Source organism: Acomys russatus, chromosome 5 (assembly GCF_903995435.1).
Source record: "Acomys russatus chromosome 5, mAcoRus1.1, whole genome shotgun sequence".
In the NCBI taxonomy this organism is placed as follows: Eukaryota; Metazoa; Chordata; class Mammalia; order Rodentia; family Muridae; genus Acomys; species Acomys russatus.
This window is the reverse complement of record NC_067141.1, coordinates 47,152,299-47,172,376: the sequence shown is the minus strand read 5'-3', so window position 1 is coordinate 47,172,376 and position 20,078 is coordinate 47,152,299.

The following is a 20,078-nucleotide window of genomic DNA, read 5'->3' as shown; positions in this document are numbered from 1 at the left end:
CTATACCTGCCTCTGCCTCCCAAGTGCTGGGATTAATGGTGTGTGCCACTACTCCCAGCTGAGCCCATGGCTTCTTGCATGACCGAGCTCAAAAGACTGACTCTTTAAGATAGGAGTTAGCATTTCTTTTTATATTTTCAGTGACATTTTATGAAGATCACATCTTGCTTAGAGCAAGCTAAGCTTTTCTAACAGTAAACCTCAGGCCGACAAACTCGCCCAGTGTGCGCCTACAACCACCCCTGACAAGAGTGGGTCCTTGTTATATTGAGAATAAGTGTGACTAGCAGGCAGGCTGGCTTGTCCAAGCATGCCTGCAGCCCAGCATGCGGGAGGCTTTGGCGGGAGGGTCACAGGTTTGAAGCCAGCCTAGCCTAAAATGAGAAAGAGAACACAATGTCTCTGGTCACTGGTTTATATGGAACCAATTACAGTGAACTAAATAAACCCCGCCACTGGGGCTGGCCGTGTAGCTCTGTGGAGGAGAACTCACCTAGCATGCAGGAGGGCGTGAGTTCCATTACCAGCAGCCCAAGAAAACAAAAGCAAGCACAGCACAGCCGCCTAAACTTGTCATGCTGCCTAGCCAGGGAGACAGGTAAGACCATGCTCTCCATGATCCCTTCCTAAATTTGAGACACCACCAACTGCTCCAAATCCCTTAGCCTATGTTGTAGGGTTCAAAGGAACCTTAAGTGAGTGCATTGTTGACACCAGTGTGGCCATGTCAATCATCCCAGTGTCTCAGCCCCATGGGAGTGGCAAAGCCACTAACCTCCTAGCTCAGCTGTAGTAACCCCACCTCCGGTTCAGCTGTATATAGTAAACACACTGACACCCTGGGTGCTGCGACCTCTCCATCAGAGAGCCCAGCGCACCTGATCCCAGCCTTTCTGTGTTTTGTTGTCCCTCGACATCCCGGCCAGGTTGCCAGGTCCTAGCTGCATAAAGCAAAACGCCGTGTCTGGATGAATTATTCAGGCTTTGACATGAGTGATGTCACCCGGGAGACAGTGTGCTGTTCGTCTAGTCTGCGTTTCATGGGTAGTCCAAAGTGGCTGCGCTGCACTCTAGCCTACAGACACACCACTCCAAACGTGCTTTGGATGGCATTGCTGACGCCTCCGTTCCCAGATCGGTCAAAGAATGATGCTTTGGAGTCTCTCACAAACAGGGAAATGTCTCTCTCATTTAGAAAATATTATCCAAAAAGTATGCGTGTTTGAAAGCCCGTAGATGGATAGAGCTGCAAAGATGTGGGAAGGAGAATTGTTGGCCGTAGTTCTATTCTTAATTACGTCTTGGGAAGACGTGATTATCTCTTGGTGCCTCGTGTGTTGACTGCTTGGGTGGGAGGTGACAGGGTAAAGTCATGAGAATCATCTGACTTCGAGCTCTCAATGACTACAATTAGACACAATGAATAATTTAGATTATTTTAAATTACTTCCAGATGCTTGAAAACAGACTCTCCTCTTAAATAGAACTCGTCTTGCACTTAAAGCTCATATTCCTAGCCCTGCCCATGCGTCTACCAGTGAATCCAGACGACCTAGTGTTGCTTCAACCGCAGGGCAGGGACACCTGCGTCACAGCAGGAACGTGCTCTTTGGGAAGCATTTAACCAGATAGGAGTTTGGGTTGCCTTACCACTCTGCTATTTGTATTTCAGCATCTAAGCTAACTACACATGGACCTGCTGAAAATAACAGCCTTTTGGGCACATGGGTTGTCCATCTGGCACCTTGCCAGCGGTTGAGTTCCATGGTGATCTTAGACTGTGTGTGGGGGGGGTGGGGCAGGGAGCAAGGAGGCCATTGATGACCTGCCCCACCCTAGGAATCATGAGCTCAGGTCCCCCAAGTCACAACAGTTGATTCTTTGGGGAACAGTGATTGGTTAGTGAACCAAAGAAAGTAGTCCCCTCTATTAACAGCATCCAATAAGAGTCTAGAACATTTGCCTTCTGCAGCTGCTCTGAGCAAAATAGTGAAAGGTGCTCTCTCTTTGGAATCTCAGGCGCCTTGGCCCCTGGGCTGCAGCTACTTGCATAGGTGGTACTGTTCTCCATCACTTCTGATCGGTCTGCACTCTTTTAAGATTACTCCTTAACAGATCTTTAGTTGCATCTCTCAGTGGTGTATTAACATGGTTGATAACTGACAGGCAGCTCGCGTCTTGGTGATAACGTAAGGTAGCAGAGTCGTGGGCTCAAGGTGTGTTAAAGCGTGGCATTCTGCTGTTCCCTGTCTTCTCTGCAGCAGTCTGGTTTGCTCTTCTGTAATATATAGCCTTTCAGTCCTCGGGATCTTTATTGCTGGCCCTTCCTAGCAGTTAACCGGGTGAAACTGCATGGCTTCTGAAACGTTTTTGCACACAGATCACACTGCTTCGGAAGATGAAAACCAGGTGAAGTGAGAGGCCAGAAATGATAGTGTCTGGGAGCACCAGGCTGGAAAGGCTGATTTGAAGTTCCCTCTGCACTTTGGCTGGCTGGTGGGAAGTTGGTGCAGCTTCTGCTTCAGCTTCCTTCCTGAGGAGAGAGATGAAGGTAACAGGCACCGCCCACCCCATCTTTGTGAAGGACTGGCCCTGGCCCAATCAGGGGTTGTTCTCGGGCCATGCTTCCTATACAAAGGTAGAACCACTGGCACTTTGGAAATTATTCAAAAGGCCCCGTGACAACTCAGAAGCCTGTGACTCGCAAGTGAAATAAACTCTTCAGTCTTTGGAAGTAGAACATCTTCCCCCACCTCCCCCACCACGGCTCCCCTCTCCTGCAGCAATCACTGGGGCTAGGCAGAGCTAGGCTCTGGCTGCTTCAGCTATTGTCTAGGGTAAGAAGAGCAGATCTTCAGTCCCCTTCCAGTCACTTCTGCCTATGGGTTGGGAAGCATGGAGGGTGCGGGGCGGGGTGGTGATGGGGGTGGGGGTGGGGGATCTGAGCCCAAATAGGACCCTTTTGAAATGCAAATGACCTTGATAGAAATAGCACCCTGAGCGGCTGCCTGTCACAACACCTTCTTGTGAAGTCTGTCAACTCCATTGTGTCGATGGCACAGAGCTAGACAGGTTAGAAAGGGAGGCTGTTTCCATGGGGTGGGGGGGGGGGGAGGCCGGGGGGTGGGGAAGGCAGGGGGTAAGATGAGGTCATTTTCTAGGTTCAGTCAGTGCAGGTTCAGCAGAGAAGTGGAGCCTTCCAGTTGCTTTGTAGTCTTGACCTCCAGAGGTCAAGTTTGAGTCAGTGCTGAAAGATAAGACAGGCATAACAGCCCCCCCTGAACCCCCCCCCCCTTTTGTGGTGGTTTTTGTAGCAGAAATAGCCTTGGGTTTCTTTGGAGACATAGCTACTGTAGGAGGGGGTCGACCCGCTGGCCAGCAGGTGATCTTGATCATCAATTTCTTCATTAAAAAGCAAAGCACCTGCGTTGAGCCATCCACTTATTTAGTGGGCAGGAGAACTGCTGAATGTAAGCAAGCCCTCCAGTCCGTCTTCAGAAGATCTGTTGGTGCAGTATGGCTCTGATTGTGACCAAGACTGTGGGCAAGTGTTATCTCCAGAGCCCTCCCCTCTCCCCCGTGTGAAGGTAGGAATAATACCTGAAGCTCAGGGTGCTGCGTCAGATGCAGGGGCTATGGAGAGTGTGTGTGTGTGTGTGTGTGTGTGTGTGTGTGTGTGTGTGTGTGTGTGTGTGTGTGTGTGTGAGAGTGTGTGTGTAGATGCCTTGTCAAACATGAGATGGTCAGATGTTCCTAGACTTGTTTTGGAGCCATATTACAGGGTTATAGGTTACATGTTTAAAAGAAAAATGGAAAAAAAACACCAAAAAAAAAAATCCCTCTACTGTTTAACAAAGGGAGCCAGATTTGCCCCACTCAAGAGCATGCTAGAGCAGCGTCTGCCTGTCTGTAGGCACCAGTCTTTCTAAGGGAGAAGTAGCTATTTGAAAAGTGGAGATAGTAGGGTGTGTAGAATTGCAAATGTTAGCTATCCAATAGCATAGGAAACCCCTGAGAGGAGCTGCCTGGTAGAATTTACCCTTGATCTAAATTTGCCATCTTGTTCTACGACCTTCTGTGTGTGTGTGATTTCAATCTGCTGTATTCTTTTAGCTTACTATACTATCACAATTATTTTTTTATTAATAAGTTATACGTAAATCCCTGATTCATTGTATGTTGTATAAGGATGGCAGGGTTTGTTTGTTTGTTTTTTTGTTTTTCATATTACATTGCTGCGTTTTGTTGTTTGTGTGTTTGGTGCTTTACATGCAGTTATATATAACTGTGCAACTTTTGGCTCAACAAAACCTAGACTACATCTGGCCCTGGTAAAGGATAGTGGCCAGACAATAACTGATTCCAAAATAGCAAAAGCGAGCTTCCCATTGCTGTCATGGCGTCAGCAGTGCAGGTATGGGTAAGCTGTGGAGAGCCAGTTTCTTGCATTCAGAACACATTCAATTTTGTTGTGAAGAAAACGTTTGAGAGTGACATTTTCAGTTACTGAGTGTCCTACTTACTGCTCTATTGCTATGATGAAACACTCTGACAAGGCAGCCTGTAGTAGGAAGCATTTAACTGGGGGCTTCATGATGACTTCAGAAGGTTTGTCTATGACCATCATGGCAGGAGGCATGGCAGCAGGCGGGCAGGCAGGCAGGCATGGAGCTGGAGCAGTGGTGAGAGCTTACATATGGTCCACAGGCATTCAGCAGAAAGAGAGCTAGGCTGGGCCTGACACAGGCTTTTGAAACTTCCCAGCACACCTACTCCAACCAGGCCACACCTACTCCAACCAGGCCACACCTACTCCAACAAGGCCACACCTACTCCAACAAGGCCACATCTCCTAATCCTCAACAATCCCTCCGTTAGGAACCAAGTATTCAAACACATGAGCCTGTGGGAGCCATCCTTATTCAAACCACCATTCTGGGGAACATTAAAGCTTCTTGCTGGCTTGAAATTTGTTCCTTGAAGTTCTATAATTGAGGAAAGCAGGAGTCTTTCTCCTCGCTTTAGAAGACCTAAGCCGGAGAACTTTGTTCATACACAATGTTAGAATCCTTTGAATCAAGAAAAGCACATAACATGCAGGGAACATTTGTTTCAGAACTCAAGTGGGCAAAAGACAAATTGACATTCTATGAAAACGAGGAACAACTTAAAAATACCTCTTTGGAGAAGCTGCTTAAGGCCAAGACCAGAAGCACAGTCAAAAAAAGATGCAGAGTCCCAGCAAGTGGGGAGGAATAAGTTTGCAGCTCCTATTTAAGTCAGTCAGCATTAAAAATGAAAGATAAAAAAGCAAGTGTTTGCATGCCTACGTATTTTTCCTTAGCTCTCCCTGGGACTTTTTAGATTTTTTTTTTTTAATCCTTTCCCCCCTTCTGTATAGTCTCTATATTCATATAGTAAGCTGTCTGTATATGTAGATTAAGCCAACCAAGGGTCAAAAATCGTTTTGAGACTGTACTATGCACCTCTGGCTAACCTGTAACTTCTGATCCTCCGGCCTGGCAAATAATCTGCCAATTGAGCTGCATCCTGAGCCTCAGAAAACAGATTTTTCTTTTTTTAATGTTTTCATACAGAATGTGGCCAGGTGGCTCAATTGGTAAAGGGCTTGCCACACAAGCGTGAGGGCTTGAGTTCGGATCCCCCAGCATCCATGGGAAAAATTGAGTGCAGCATCATGCAAATCGCCATGCTTGGGGAGAAGGGGTGAAGACAGGAAGATCCTGGGGCCCATGGGCCAGCTGGTCTTGTCAAATTAACAAGCTCCTGTGCAGCAAGAAGCCCCACCGCCCCCAGCTCAGGAAATCAGATGGAGCAGCTGAGGAAGAAACCTGACAGTGCCCTCCAGCCTCCACCCCCATCACGAGTATCTGCACACACGTATGTACACATATATGTACGCAGTGTATGTGCTGAACATGTCTGTATTATTGTTGTTATTTCTTAAGTGGCAAAAAGGTAATTAATTTACATACTGTTTGCATTATTATGTATATTATGTGAATATTTGATGGGACTAAAATTGTACAGGGTGTGCTGCAGTGAGCATGTGGACTCCAGCATATCCTGAGGGGTCCTAGGGCCTATGGTCATAGCTGTCTAGAGATGAGTTATATTTCATGTTTTGTGGGGCCAATGCCACCCACTGGCTTCCTTCTCTGTGTGTATGCCAGGGACCTAGCCAGTGGTGCAGTATGACGTAAGGGCAGACAGGACCTGTACAGCACAGTGAGTGCCCTCCAATGAGGAGAGGAATGCCCACCTTCTTCCTGGGCCACAGTGAGGGAGCGATTTCCTGACTTTTCCCATACAATGGGTAATGCCTGCTATTACTCTATTTTACTTATCCTACTAATAACCCTATTCCAGGGATAAGGTGGGAGACAGATTGCTGAAAGCCTGGGAAGTCTGGCCTAGGAATGAGGATGGTGTTATGGCACTGTGTAAGACCTGTGGGTAGACAAGAGTTCTAGGCCCTCTCCCCCAGTATATAAGCATGTGACTTAGGCTGAGCTAGCCAAACTTTCTGGGCTTGACTTATGGGGTTTCTTGTCCCCCATAAGAAGGAGACCTTGAGATATATCAGGTGATTATCAGACCTGATCCTTGATTTCTGCCAGATACATCAGCAGGCAGGTGGAGCGGGAGGACTGCTGCTGACTGACTTGTTCCTCATGACTTGCTTATTCTGCTTTCTTATAGCACCCAAGACCACAGACACAGGGGTGTCACCACCCGCAGTGGGCTGCACCCTACCATATCAATTGCCAATTAAGTAAATGCCTGCCTTCAGCCCGATTGTAGGAAGGCGGTTTTCTCAGTTGAGGTTCCTTTCTCTCAGAGGACTCTGGCTTGTGTCAAGTTGACACAAAACTAGTCAGCATGCTAACTAATGCGGAGGGCCCAGAGCACTGTGTGCTCTGCCAGCCTTAGTCAGATGGGCCTGAGCTGTATACGAAACACGTCTGGGTGAGCCAGTGAGCAGTGTCCCTGCATAGTCTGCTCAAGGTCCTGCTCTGACATCCTCCGTGATGGACTGTGATGTGTAGGAGCCAAATAAACCCTTTCCTCCTTCCTGCAAGTCGGTTTGGGCCAGAGTTTTATCACTGCAACAAAAAACAAACTAGGATACACCTTGGCAGCCACTTCTGGCTCCACTTTTCTCCTCTATAAAATTAGAGTCACAGTTCCCCGCCTAGGACTGTGAAGGAACAAGATACCATGGCACAATGAATTTCGACCAGTCTGCGAGCATGAGTTGTGCCCATAGGTTTTTCTCTCCTTACTGCCCTGGTTGGATGACTGGTTACAACACAAGGAAATGGTTTACTCTTTCAAAACCCCAGAAGTGGGCCCTTGATTTTTTTTCATTTTGTGTGCATGCGTGTGTGGTATGCATGTGCATATATGCATGTTTTTTTTGCATGTTGGGGATGTTTGGGGGGCACATGTGTATATATGCGTGGTATGCATGTGTATGTATACATGTTCTTTTCATGTATGTAGTATACATGTGTAGGGGCACACATGTATGGGTACATGTGCATGTGGCGGCCTGGACATGATGTCAGGAATCGTTCTCCATCACTCTCTCAACTTTTGTCATTGAGGCAGAATCTCAATAAAATCTAGGGCTCACCAACATGGCTAGTCTTGCTAGCCAGCTTGCTCTGGTGATCCTGTCTTTGCCTTCTGAGATCATAATTATAGGTTACCAGAATTTCTGTGGGTTCTGGGGATCTAAATTCTGGTCTGGCAAATATTTTAACCACTGGTTTATCTTTCCAACCCCCCCCCCACCAACCCCCCCCCCCACACACCACTACTGTCTTTTTTCCTTTTTTAGAACCTTGATCTTGAACTGGGTGGTCAGGTATCCAGCCAGAAGTCATTTTCAGCTTTATTCACAGAAAGAAGTACCTTGTTTTGGCTGTTCTACCAGTTTTGTATGTTTGTAATGTGATATGGGGGGGTAGTTCTGAGCTCTGACACAAAGTCATGCTAATGTCAGGCAAGCACTCTCCATCCTACTCCCTTAGACTCATTTCTGATGCTGGACTCCAACAGCTTCCCTGTGGACAAGGTTCATACATGGCAGTGAGAATGGCAAGCAGAAGGAGGTATGGGTCCCTGGCTGCTTCTTGGTTCTTCTGGACTTTTTCATGGGCAGCCTCCTTCTCACATTTGTAGGGTAGTGCTTCTTAAATCCATGGACGACTCATTAAAAAGAGTTCTGTATCCTACCCCAAAAGTTTCCAATTGCACGACGTATTTGATGTCTCAGAACTGGGGTTTCTATCAAGCTCCAAGGTGATGTGGGTGATGATAGTGAAGGCTGAGACTGTACCATAGGAAGTAACGCCTCCTTCACTTAAGCCATTGCCGTTCAGGATGCCCTGCCAATAACAGAGTATCTCTTGTTACTGACAGTTGATAGCCCATTGTTCTTGTTCTGATGAGTAAAATAAGCACAGCAAAATGGCTAAAATGTTCCTCAAAGGGAAGCAGAAAGCTGAGGCAAACTGCAAATTGAGTTGCTGGCCTCGGCACTATTCATGCATCCAGCGTATGTAGAGGACCATGGATGTGCTAGGCATGTACAAAGATAACTGAGACTGGCAGTTGGTGTCTAGTAGATACTCACGGGTGTGTGGGTCAGTCAGACTGATAGCCAATGTGCTTGTTACCTTTCTCTTCCTGTGACTATAGCAACCTAAGGAGAGATCGTTTTATTATGGCTCAGTTTGATAGGTTATTCCACCATGGAAGGAAAGACAGGGCGGTGAGAGCATCTCTAGCCATGGTGGCAAGAGTGTGATAGTGCAGCTGGTCCCCATGCCTCTGCAGTCAGGATGCAGGGCTGCTGCCGCAGAAGTGCTCCTGTTCCCTTTATATTTGGTCCAGGACCTCAGCCCATGGGATGCTGCAGCCCACATTCACGGTGAGTCTTCTCTGTTAAACCGCTCTGGAAACACACTCACAATCATACGCAAATGTGAGGCTCCCGGGTGATGGCTCCAAATCCAGTAGAGCTGACAATGAAGTTTAAGCATCACAGCCAGTGCCTGAATCTGAAAGAGGTTAATGGGGAAAGCCAATGGCATCCCATCATTTGGTCTGGAAATGGGGGGTGACAGAGCCTTCTTACTGCAGGAGTGATCAATCCCACCTGCATCTTGAACTCGTCTAAAGAGCTTAGCCTAGTTATAAGGGATTCCTATGCATTGCCTGGGGCAAGAATCTGGTACCCAGAGTATAAAATACCCTTGATGAATTTGCTGTGGCTTCAAGGTTGAAACCCACTAGTCTAGGCCTCCAGAGAGGTTGGGTGGCTGAAAGCAAAGTTCCTGGGCTTAGACAGTTAGGGGCGGCTCTGCTGTATGGTGGAGTGGTCTTTAGATGCCTGGATGGCTCTTCAGACCCTCCCACAGCCAGGTGCAGGTTAACCCTCCCCCACATGTGTTCAATAGCCAGTTCTGTGACCATGTGATCACGTGTGCCCAGCTCACTAACAACTTGCTTCAGCTCCTCAGTTCCCCTAACAAGATTTTCCTTGGTGACAGAGAAACAGATCGTTTTAATTAGCATTAGATAATGAATTTAAATGGCATTGCAGCCATTCCAGAATCTCCCTTAACTGTCCTAAATAACATCATGCAGGCAGTGCTCCAGTGGGATTTATTGCTGAGAAATATCCATGGCAAGAACACAGTTCTTTACAGTCTCCTCATGTGAGATTATCTTCTCCTGAACACACAGTCAGGTTAGAGCTACGTTGTAGGGACTTTCATGTCTTCTGGTGGCCTTGCTTTTTGCCTATGTGAATATCTGCTCAATTGTTTGTCCCTGAGAAGAGGGAGCTTGTTCTCTGTTTCCTGAGGAGCCACCGTCCATTCAGAAAGTCCTTTCTCCCACTCAGCTGAGAAGGTACTCTGTGCCTTCTGCCTCCATTCTCAGGTCTGTTCTCTGAGAAAGCTTTCTCTCATTCTCCATGATAAGTAAATTTCTGAGAGTGCCATACTAGATTCGAACAGATGGCACCTTGTAGTGACTATTAATGTCATCAGGTCAGGGACTGAAAGAACAAGGAGGATAATGTGTTGTCCTTATGGCCCTTCAGGGCAAGTTGTTCCTTTACACAGCAAGACTCTGAAGTTGGCCGTGAATGTTTTGTTTGTTTTGTTTTTTTGAGACACAGTCTCTCTCCATAGCCCTGGCTGTCCTGGACCTCACTATGTAGACCGCCCTGGCCTTGAAATCACAGAGACCTGCCTGCCTCTGCCTTCAGAGTGCTGGGATTAGAAGTGTGCACCACCATACCCAGCTTATTGTGAATATTTTTGATTCACATTTCTCAATGAAAATGAAGGCAAGGGAGTATGTTGGCCACCTTGAAGCCACTAACCCATGAGTATGCCTGTGCTGCTACATTTTATGTCCACTTGACACAGTCTAGAGTCATCAGAGAAGACAGGACTCTAATTGAGAAAATATCTCCATAAGATCCAGCTACATACAACTCTGATAGGCATTTTCTTAGTGACTGATGTGAGAAGATCCAGGCCATTGTAGGTGGTGCTAGCCCTGGCATCGTGGTCCTGGGTTCTACAAAAACAAACACAAAAAACAAGCAAACAAAAACAGGCTGAGCAAGGCAGTAAACAGCACTCTGTGGCCTGTGTGTGCATCAGATCCTGCCTCCAGGTTCTTGCCTTGAATTCCTTTCACCTTATTTGATGATGGACTATGATCTGGAACTGCAAGCAGGTAAACCCTTTCTTCCCCAAGTGGCTTTTGGTCACAGTGTTTCGTCACAGCAAGAGACACCATAACTAAAACAATGCCCTCTTGTTATTGTGGTGTTACTGTCCCAGGTTATATTCTGACTTAGAAAATGGGGCTCTGAAGACTGGGTATGGTAGTGTATGCCCATGATCCCAACACTTGGGAGGCAGATGAAAGAGAATTGATATAAGTTTGAGGCTAACCTGGTCAATAAAATGAGTTCTGGGCTAGCCAAGCATATATCACACACACACACACACACACACACACGTATGTATGTATGTATGGATGGATGGATGGATATGAGGGTCTGCCTTCTCTTCCTTCCTATGGACAGACTGCCCATCACTCGACTTAGCTATTCTATGATAACATAGGTCAGTAACATGACGTTCATGCACACATCAATTGATCTGCTTTTCTCAGTTACATAGAGTAAGTGGACGTGAGGGTCCTAGTCTCTGACATTCGGGGCTACAATTTCTGATTGATTGACATGGTGTGAATACAGGCTCAGTAGCCTTCTCCTGGTGATTTAAAGTCTCTTGTGAGGTATAGTACGAACAACTGAATACTATACTCCAGGAATGTCACGTAGAACCACTCACTGTTACATTTCTTAACTTGCTATTCTGCCTATTAATTCCATCATCCCCAAATGACTCTTGTTTGGCTGAGTTAATCCCTTAGTTTTTGTTGGTTTTTTGTTTGTTTGTTTGTTTGTTTTTTAACTGAGCAAATGTACTTGGCTTTGGTTTCCCAGCACCCACAGTGATATCATGATTTTTCTTGGTCAGCCTCTTCTCCACTCTTAATTCTCGGTACCCGGAGGTAAGAATGTCTGCCTAAACTGTTGAAGAGCGTGGGCTCTTTGTCCAGCAAGTTGCAATATGGCTGTGATAGCAGCTTTGAGTTACTCTTGCATGCAGCCAATGTAACAGAAGGCAGGATAGGGAAAAGGGGTGGATACAGAAGTCTGTTAGCATCATTTTAACCCCAATCCAACTGTGCTTGAAGTCAAATTTAACTCATGGTTTCCATTTTGTTAAAAAGAAAAAAACAACAGAGCTGGGCACAGTGGTATATGCCTATAATCCCAGCACTTGAGAGACGGAGGCAGGTGGATTGCTGTGAGTTTGAGACCAGCTTGGTCTACAAAGTGAGTTCAGGACAGCCAAGACTCCACAGAGAAACCCTATCTCAAAGTTAAATAGTGTCAAGCGTGGTGGCTCACAGCTTTAATCTTAGCACTTGGGAGGCAGAGACAGGCAGATCATTGTGAATTTGAGGCCAACCTGGTCTATAAAATGAATCCAGTACAGCCAAGGCAATACAGAGAAACCCTGTCTCAACAAAACAAAAGTTTATTTCATGCACCAAGAAAAAGCACATAGCACAATCTAGTTTATGAAGCAATGATGACTAAAGCATGTTATTTCTTGTCATGACTGGCTTTGTTGTTTGTTTTTATTTTTGTTTGTTTTTTGGTTTTTTGAGACAGAGCCCTGGCTGTCCTGGACTCATTTTGTAGACCAGGCTGGCCTTAAACTCACAGAGATCCTCCTGCCTCTGCCTCCTTCGTGCTGGGGCTAGAGGTGTGCATCACTACATCTGGCGATGACTGGCTGTTAAAAGTTCTGAGTTTATGCATTCATATCTAATTGGCTAAGAATTTTAAGGTTTGTGCTGGCCTTGGAAAGCTTGAATTTTGCTTGTGGTTGGAGCTTGCCCTTCTGAGGAAGGGCTCTGTTTTCTGTTTTCAGTTTGGGCTCTTTTCTCATGGATGTTTGTGGTAAGGCCTTACTCAGATTATGGTCTCCAGAAAGCTCATTAGCTCCCTCACTTTTGGCCGCTCTCTCAGGTGAATGAAGCTTGACTGTGGCCACTGTTGGTTGTTTTTATTCTCCTCATGGTTTTCTGTTGCTCGTTTCTCAGCGTTACCATCCCATGAGTGAGTGCCCTCTACAAACATGTAAGCCTCTTTACAGAGTGCAACGCAAGGATGCATATGACGAACAGGAGAGAAATAACAAGAGTGAGATGTACCCCAAGCCAAGGCTCCCCACCTCCCACATTTGAGACTTAATCAGCTGTCCAGGGCAACTGATTATCCTCTCTCAGTGAGGTATACTACAGGGGCATGACTGTCCAGGTCTCAGGTTCAGGACTACAATCTCTGATTTATTGACATAAGATGCTGCTTTGTTTTCTAGTAGGGGCATGTAGCTCCTCCTTATTGAGCATTGAGTTTATCCAGAATATTCCTGTTGGTACATAGCTGAGTCTAAACTGGTTGTTTCAATAGTGCTGCTTAAAGAAAAGCATCGTTAAAGTGGTTTTTAAAAAGAGTTTAAGAATATTGATGAGTGATTTTTGTTCTTTAATTAAAGATTCTAGTTGAGGTGGAAATGCCCTTGCAAAACTCGTTGTTCAAAGTATTTGAGTAGGCCTTGAACTCACAGTAATCCGCCTGCCTCTGCCTTCCGAGTGCTGGGATTAAAGGCATGTGCCACCAAGGCCAGCCTGGTCTACAAAGTGAGTCCAGGACAGCCAAGGCTACACAGAGAAACCCTGTGTTAAAAAACCTAAAATAAATAAATAAATAAACAAATAACAAAGTGTCTGAGTAGGAAAGCTTTGTCTATGTCATTACTATATGGGGGTAAAAAAGCAGTATTAAGAATCTTTTTAAGCTGGAGAGATGGCTCAGTGGTTAAGAGCGCCGCCTGCTCTTCCAGAGGTCCTGAGTTCAATTCCCAGTAACCACATGGTGGCTCACAACCATCTGTAATGTGATCTGATGTCCTCTTCTGGCATGCAGGTGTACATACATGCAGACAGAACACTGTATATTTAATAAATAAATAAATCTTAAAAAAAAAGGAATCCTTTTAAGTTGGCCACCAGCCCCACCCCTCGGTAGTAGCATGAACACCATGGTTATTTTCTGCACGTTGACACCTGAGCATTGCCATTTTCAATGACTGTCACTTAAATCAAGTTAAGGCAGTCTTATGAATTTGACAAAGGATTCCATGAGTTCTCTCTCTCACTGTTTTCAAAAGACTTAAATAATCAGGAGAAGATGGTCCTAATAAGGGAGGATTTGGTGAAATTATTTTAAGCTTAGTAAAGGGCTTCCTCTGCTATGTTTTTGTTTTTTGTTTGTTTGTTTTAAGGAAAGTTTTTTGAATGCTGGCTTTAAATGTGTTTATAGATCAGAGAGACCAACAAAGGAAAACTGGGCTGCCAGGACCTACAGAGATGTTCACATCTGAGGCATCATCGGAGTTCCCTAGTTTAGGAAAAATTTGGACACTGTCCTTTGCATCCTGAAATACACAGGTTCCTGTTGCAGTGGCACCATGCTGCAGTACTGTTTTGGAGAACTGAACTTTGTCTTGGGACGTTTATGATAGCGCCACACACAGAGAGATCCCTGCAGCTCACTCACAAGCTATTCTAGCCAGTTGGTGAGCTCTCCAAAAAAGAAAAAAGAAAAAAGAAAGAAAGGAAAAAACTCAAAAGGTTGGAAAGCAACAGAGGAAGATATATCCCCTACTGGCTTCAGCACACACATACACCTACAGACACACATGTACACACCCCCACACATAGATCTTAGACTAACAGTTTTACCTATAACTCTAAGATGTCTTGAAAACTTCCATTCTTGTCCATGTTTTTGTTTCTTTTTTATTTTTGTTTTTAACAGCCAGGATCGAGAGTACCATTGCAGATTTGGTACAAGGAACAATAACCTTGTTATTCAAATCTTCTCTAGAGTAAGTTCTCAAATAGCTTTGGTTTTAAGAGACAATCCAAGATTCAATGTCCTTTCTGTTTGTAATAAAAACAACTGTCTTCATCCAAAGAGGTATAATCTCCAAGTCTTTTAAAGTTAGAGAAAAGTGGGCTGGGAGATGATGGCATGGTTAAAGGGCTTGTCATAAAAACATGAGGATCAGAGTTCAGATCTCCAAGACCCATATAAATACAGAGTAAAAATGGCAGCCCACTAGTGGTTCCATTGCTCAGAAGGCAAAGTCACGGATCTCCAGAGCAGAGGAAGCTGGCTAGGTAAGATGAGCAGCAGGCTCTGGTTCAGTTGAGAGACCCTGCTTCAAGAAACAGGTGAAGAAGAGTGATGGATGAAGACTCCTGAATTCAACCTTAGGCCTCCACATGTGTATACATAGACACATGTACCTGAATTTCCACACACTTGTTCCTACATACACAAATACATATGTGGACAGTGCATCAAACACACACACACACATACACATGCACACATACACGCACACACATGGAAGAAAAATTAGAGCAAATATTGTGGAACAGTTGTAAATACAAAGTCATCAATTTGCTTGACAGTGGTTCCTCTTCTGTCCTAATGGCCTCTCAAAATGTTCTGCTAAGTGTTGTAATTCTATCAAGGGAGTCACTTCCCATTCTATCAGATATTTTGTGAATCAATCACTTACCTCTATAGTCCATTAACAAATGGAATGACAAGATGACTTCATCAGATCAGCCAATAAGACTGTAGTGCTGTTGAACAATTTCTTCTAAGTACATATGATAGCACACAGCAGATGTGTGAGTGCGTGTGTGAGTGTATGTGTTTGAAGACTAGACTGTATAGGCTTAAAGAAAAGAGTTATGTATGTTCTTTTTTATATTTTTATTTTTTATAATACTATCTTTTTATTGAAAAATAAAATCATTCATAATATATCTCAATTGCTATCCCATCCATACATCCTCCCATTCCTCCCTCCCTCCCGCTTTCACCCCATTCCCCTTCCCTATGACTGTGACTGAGGGGGACCTTCTCTCCTGAATATGATGCTAGGGTATCAAGTTTCTTCTTGGTAGTCTGCTATCCTTCCTCCGAGTACTAATGGGCCTCCCCATCAAGGGGACATGGCCAAATATGGGGCACCAGAGTTCGTGTGAAAGTCAACCCCTAGTCTCCACTTAACTGTGGAGAGTGTCCTGTCCCTTGGCTAGATCTGGGTAGGGGTTTGATGATGACTGCACATATTGTCCTTGGTTGGTGCCATAGATTGAGCAGAATCCCTGGGCTCAGATCCGCCCATCATAGTGTTCTTCTAGGACCCTCTGGATCCATCTATTTCCCTATCTCCTATATTTCTCTCACCTTAGGATGTCCTCACCTCTATCCCACTTTAATGGTAAGTGGAGACTTTCATGAGATATGCCCCTTGGGCTAGTGTCCAGTTATAAGTGAGTATATACTATTTGAGTCTCTCTGCTTCTGGGTTAGCTCACTCATTATGATCATTTCTAGTTCAATCCATTTGTCCACAAATTTCAGGAATTCCTTGTTTTTAATAGCTGAGTAGTATTCCATAGTGTAAACGTACCACAGTTTCTTTATCCATTCTTCTACTGAGGGACATTTAGGCTGTTTCCATGTTCTGGCTATTATGAATAAGGCCACTATGAACATGGTTGAGCATATGTCCCTGTTGTATGTTGGAGCATCTTCTGGGTATATTCCAAGGAGTGGAATAGCCAGGTCTTGAGGAAGTCCCATTCCCAGTTTTCTGAGATAGTGCCAGACAGATTTCCAAGTGGCTGCACTAGTCTGCATTCCCACCAGCAATGAAGGAGTGTTCCTCTTTCTCCACATCCTCGCCAGCATGTGGTGTCGCTTGAATTTTTGATCTTGGCCATTCTGATGGGAGTAAGATGGAATCTCAGAGTTGTTTTGATTTGCATTTCTCTGATGACTAAAGACGTTGAGCATTTCTTTAAGTGTTTCTCAGCCATTCGATATTCCTCTGTTGAGAATTCTCTGTTTAATTCTGAGCCCCATTTCTCAATTGGATTATTTGGTTTGGTGGTGTTTAATTTCTTGAGTTCTTTATATATTTTGGATATTTGGATATTAGACCTTTGTCAGATGTAGGGTTGGTGAAGATCTTTTCCCAGTCTGTAGGTTGTTGCTTTGTTCTGTTGACAGTGTCTCCTGCCTTACAGAAGCTTCTCAGCCTCATGAGGTCCCATTTATTAATTGTTGACCTTAAGGCAAGTATGTTCTTAAGATATGCTATTTCTATTTTTCTACCTCCTATTCAACCATTCTTGGAGACATGTTTCATAGGGTCCCTACAGAGTCCAGTGGGACCATTCCATATAAATCCAGGACTATCATATAGACACATTGATAGAATCAGAGATTCCTGGAGCTTACACACAAAGAACTTCAAACTTGCTTCTATATTTATTTGATCTTTTTTCAGGTCTGAAAAGTGCTTTGCAGTGGTTCAGAATTTGTCTTGAGACCAAGGTTCTAATTCTGATTACCTTAGGACCTCAAGTTCATTACCTTACCTTACATGACATTTGGTGTGAAGAAGTTCATAAAGAAACAGAAAGAATCGACACAGTAAGTGTATTCAGAATTATCAGGCAGTAGAAGCAAATAAAGAATAAGTGAGGGAGCCCACTGGATCCCATCTGATTGTAGCCTTGAATTTATTAGCAAGTGTGTGTGTGTGTGTGTGTGTGTGTTTGAGTGTTTGAAATAGTGTTTCTCTGTGTGGCCTTGGCTGTCCTGAACTCTTGTTGACCAGGCTGGCCTCAAACCCACAGAGATCCTCCTGCCTCTGCCTCCCAAGTGTTGGGATTACAGGCATGCACCACCACACCTGGCCTTATTAGCACATTGTCAAGATTCTTACAGGGAGAATTGGAATGTAATTATTTTTTCAAGAGGATTAAATCATGTATTGATTACACATGATAATGGATGCTACACAAGCTTCATTCCTGTGTCTTATTTTATCTGATACTATTATTCAATTTTGATATTTCATAGGGTGTGCCAACAACCATTTTATAACCAAATCATGACCTTGCTTGCATGATCCTTTCAGTGGTGAAACTCATTAGAGTCACAGTAGTTGCAGTTTAACTACACCAAGAGTTTTGAAGACAATAGCTTCTCCATCCAAGAACCATAAAAAAATTTCCAAATGTAACTTGGCACTGCCCTGAAGGAAATTTACCAAGATGACTTCAGCGTAGACTAACTTGACACAGCACATTAAAAAAAAGACACTTATTCAACATCATAAGCAGACTATTACACTTAGCATACAACAGCATGGGTGAGAAAAGGTCTGCCATAAAACCCTTAGTTGGAATGCTTTACACTTTCCTCGGAACAGAAACCAAAATAACATGTTATACAATTAGTCACACATACAGTCCTGGAGGGTTTCTGTCCACACATGTGAATGTTGTTTAAAAACATGTCTTCTTTGTAGCAGCTAGGCTCTGCCACCACTGTGCTTGGCTGAGTTCACAAATCTGTTGTAACCTGTAGCTTCCCTGTCAAGTTTCTGGCTCTCCTCTCCTGCTGAGCTTTGTTTCCTGGCTGTAATATGAACCTCCTGCCACTGCCATGGCTACTGGTGCAGCTGGAACTTCCATAGCCACCTTGGCTTCCTGATTTAGCAAAGGACTGGCCACCACCACCTTGAGGGCCAGAGCCCCTGCCTTCAAAGTTCCCTCCCTTCATTGGCCCAAAATTTCAAGACTGGTTGTTGTAATCGCCAAAATCATTCCACAGCCTCCAAAATTGCTTCCATCGTTACCAAATCCCTTATAGCCATCCCCACTGCCACCATATCCACACGGGTACTGCCATATCCACCACTATCACCATCACGGCTGCCACCATATCCACCACTACCATGGCTGCCACCATATCCACTACCATCACCATCATGGCTGCCACCATATCCATCACCACCACCATCACAGCTGCCACCATATCCACCACCATCCCCATCACCATCATGGCTGCCACCATATCCACCACTACCATGGTTGCCATCATATCCACCACCATCACGGCTGCCACCATATCCACTACCACCATCACGGCTTCCACCATATCCACCACTACCATGGCTGCCACCATATCCACCACCATCCCCATCACCATCACGGCTGCCACCATATCCACCACCATCCTCATCACCATCACAGCTGCCACCATATCCACCACCATCTTCATCACCATCATGGCTGCCACCATATCCATCACCATCCCCATCACCATCATGGCTGCCACCATATCCACCACCACCATCACGGCTGCCACCATATCCACCACCATCCTCATCGCCATCATGGCTGCCACCATATCCATCACCATCCCCATCACCATCATGGCTGCCACCATATCCACCACCACCATCACGGCTGCCACCATATCCACCACCATCCTCATCGCCATCATGGCTGCCACCATATCCATCACCATCCCCATCACCATCATGGCTGCCACCATATCCACCACCACCAACACGGCTGCCACCATATCCACCACCATCATGGCTACCATTAGGGCCACCACAACCACTGAAGTTGCCTTCTTGACCAAATTGTCATTGCCACAAAAACTACCTCCACAACTACCACCAAAGTTTCCGGAACAACTTTGACCTCTCTGGCTAGACTAAGCACTAGCCACCTCTTGTTTTGACAAGGCTTTTCTAACTTCACAGTGGTGGCCATTCACTGTATGTTCTGAAGGAGTTAACTCACAACAAACTTTGCAAGAGTAGCAGATGAAGCTAACTCTACAACTCCAGGCAGGAAGGAAAAAGAAAGCACAATGGGCTCTGTGGGTCCCACTGGCTGTGTAGCTTATTGAACTCTGCTTAGGCCAACCCCTTTAGTGACTAGGTACATCATGATAAGCAGGGAAAGAAAAAAAATCCATGGGGTCTTTTCCAGTACAGGTCATGCTCAGTAGAAAGAAAATACTGTCCCCAACTGTAGTGGTCTGAATGAGAATGACTCCTATAGACTCATATGTCAAATACTTGGCCCCCTGGTGGTGGAACTGTTTGGGAAGGATTAGTGGGTTGGGCTGATCCTTCCCAAATTATGTCAGTGGTTGGTGGTGTCTGAGATTTCAACAGACTTGCACCATTCCTAGTGGGCTTCTCTCTGCTTCCTACTTGCTGATCAAATTTAACCTCTGCCATGCATTTGCTCTGGCATCATGGACTGGAACCCTCTGAAACAGTAAGCCCAATAAAACACTTTTGTTTCTAAGTGGTCTTGGCCATGATATTTTATCACAGCAATAGAAAAGTAACAAATATATAAACCAACTTAATTTACTATACTATCATAGCCTTATCATTAAGTTGTGAGGTTTTCTTTAAAACTTAATGTTTTAGTTTTAAGTGTGTGTGTGTGTGTGTGTGTGTGTGTGT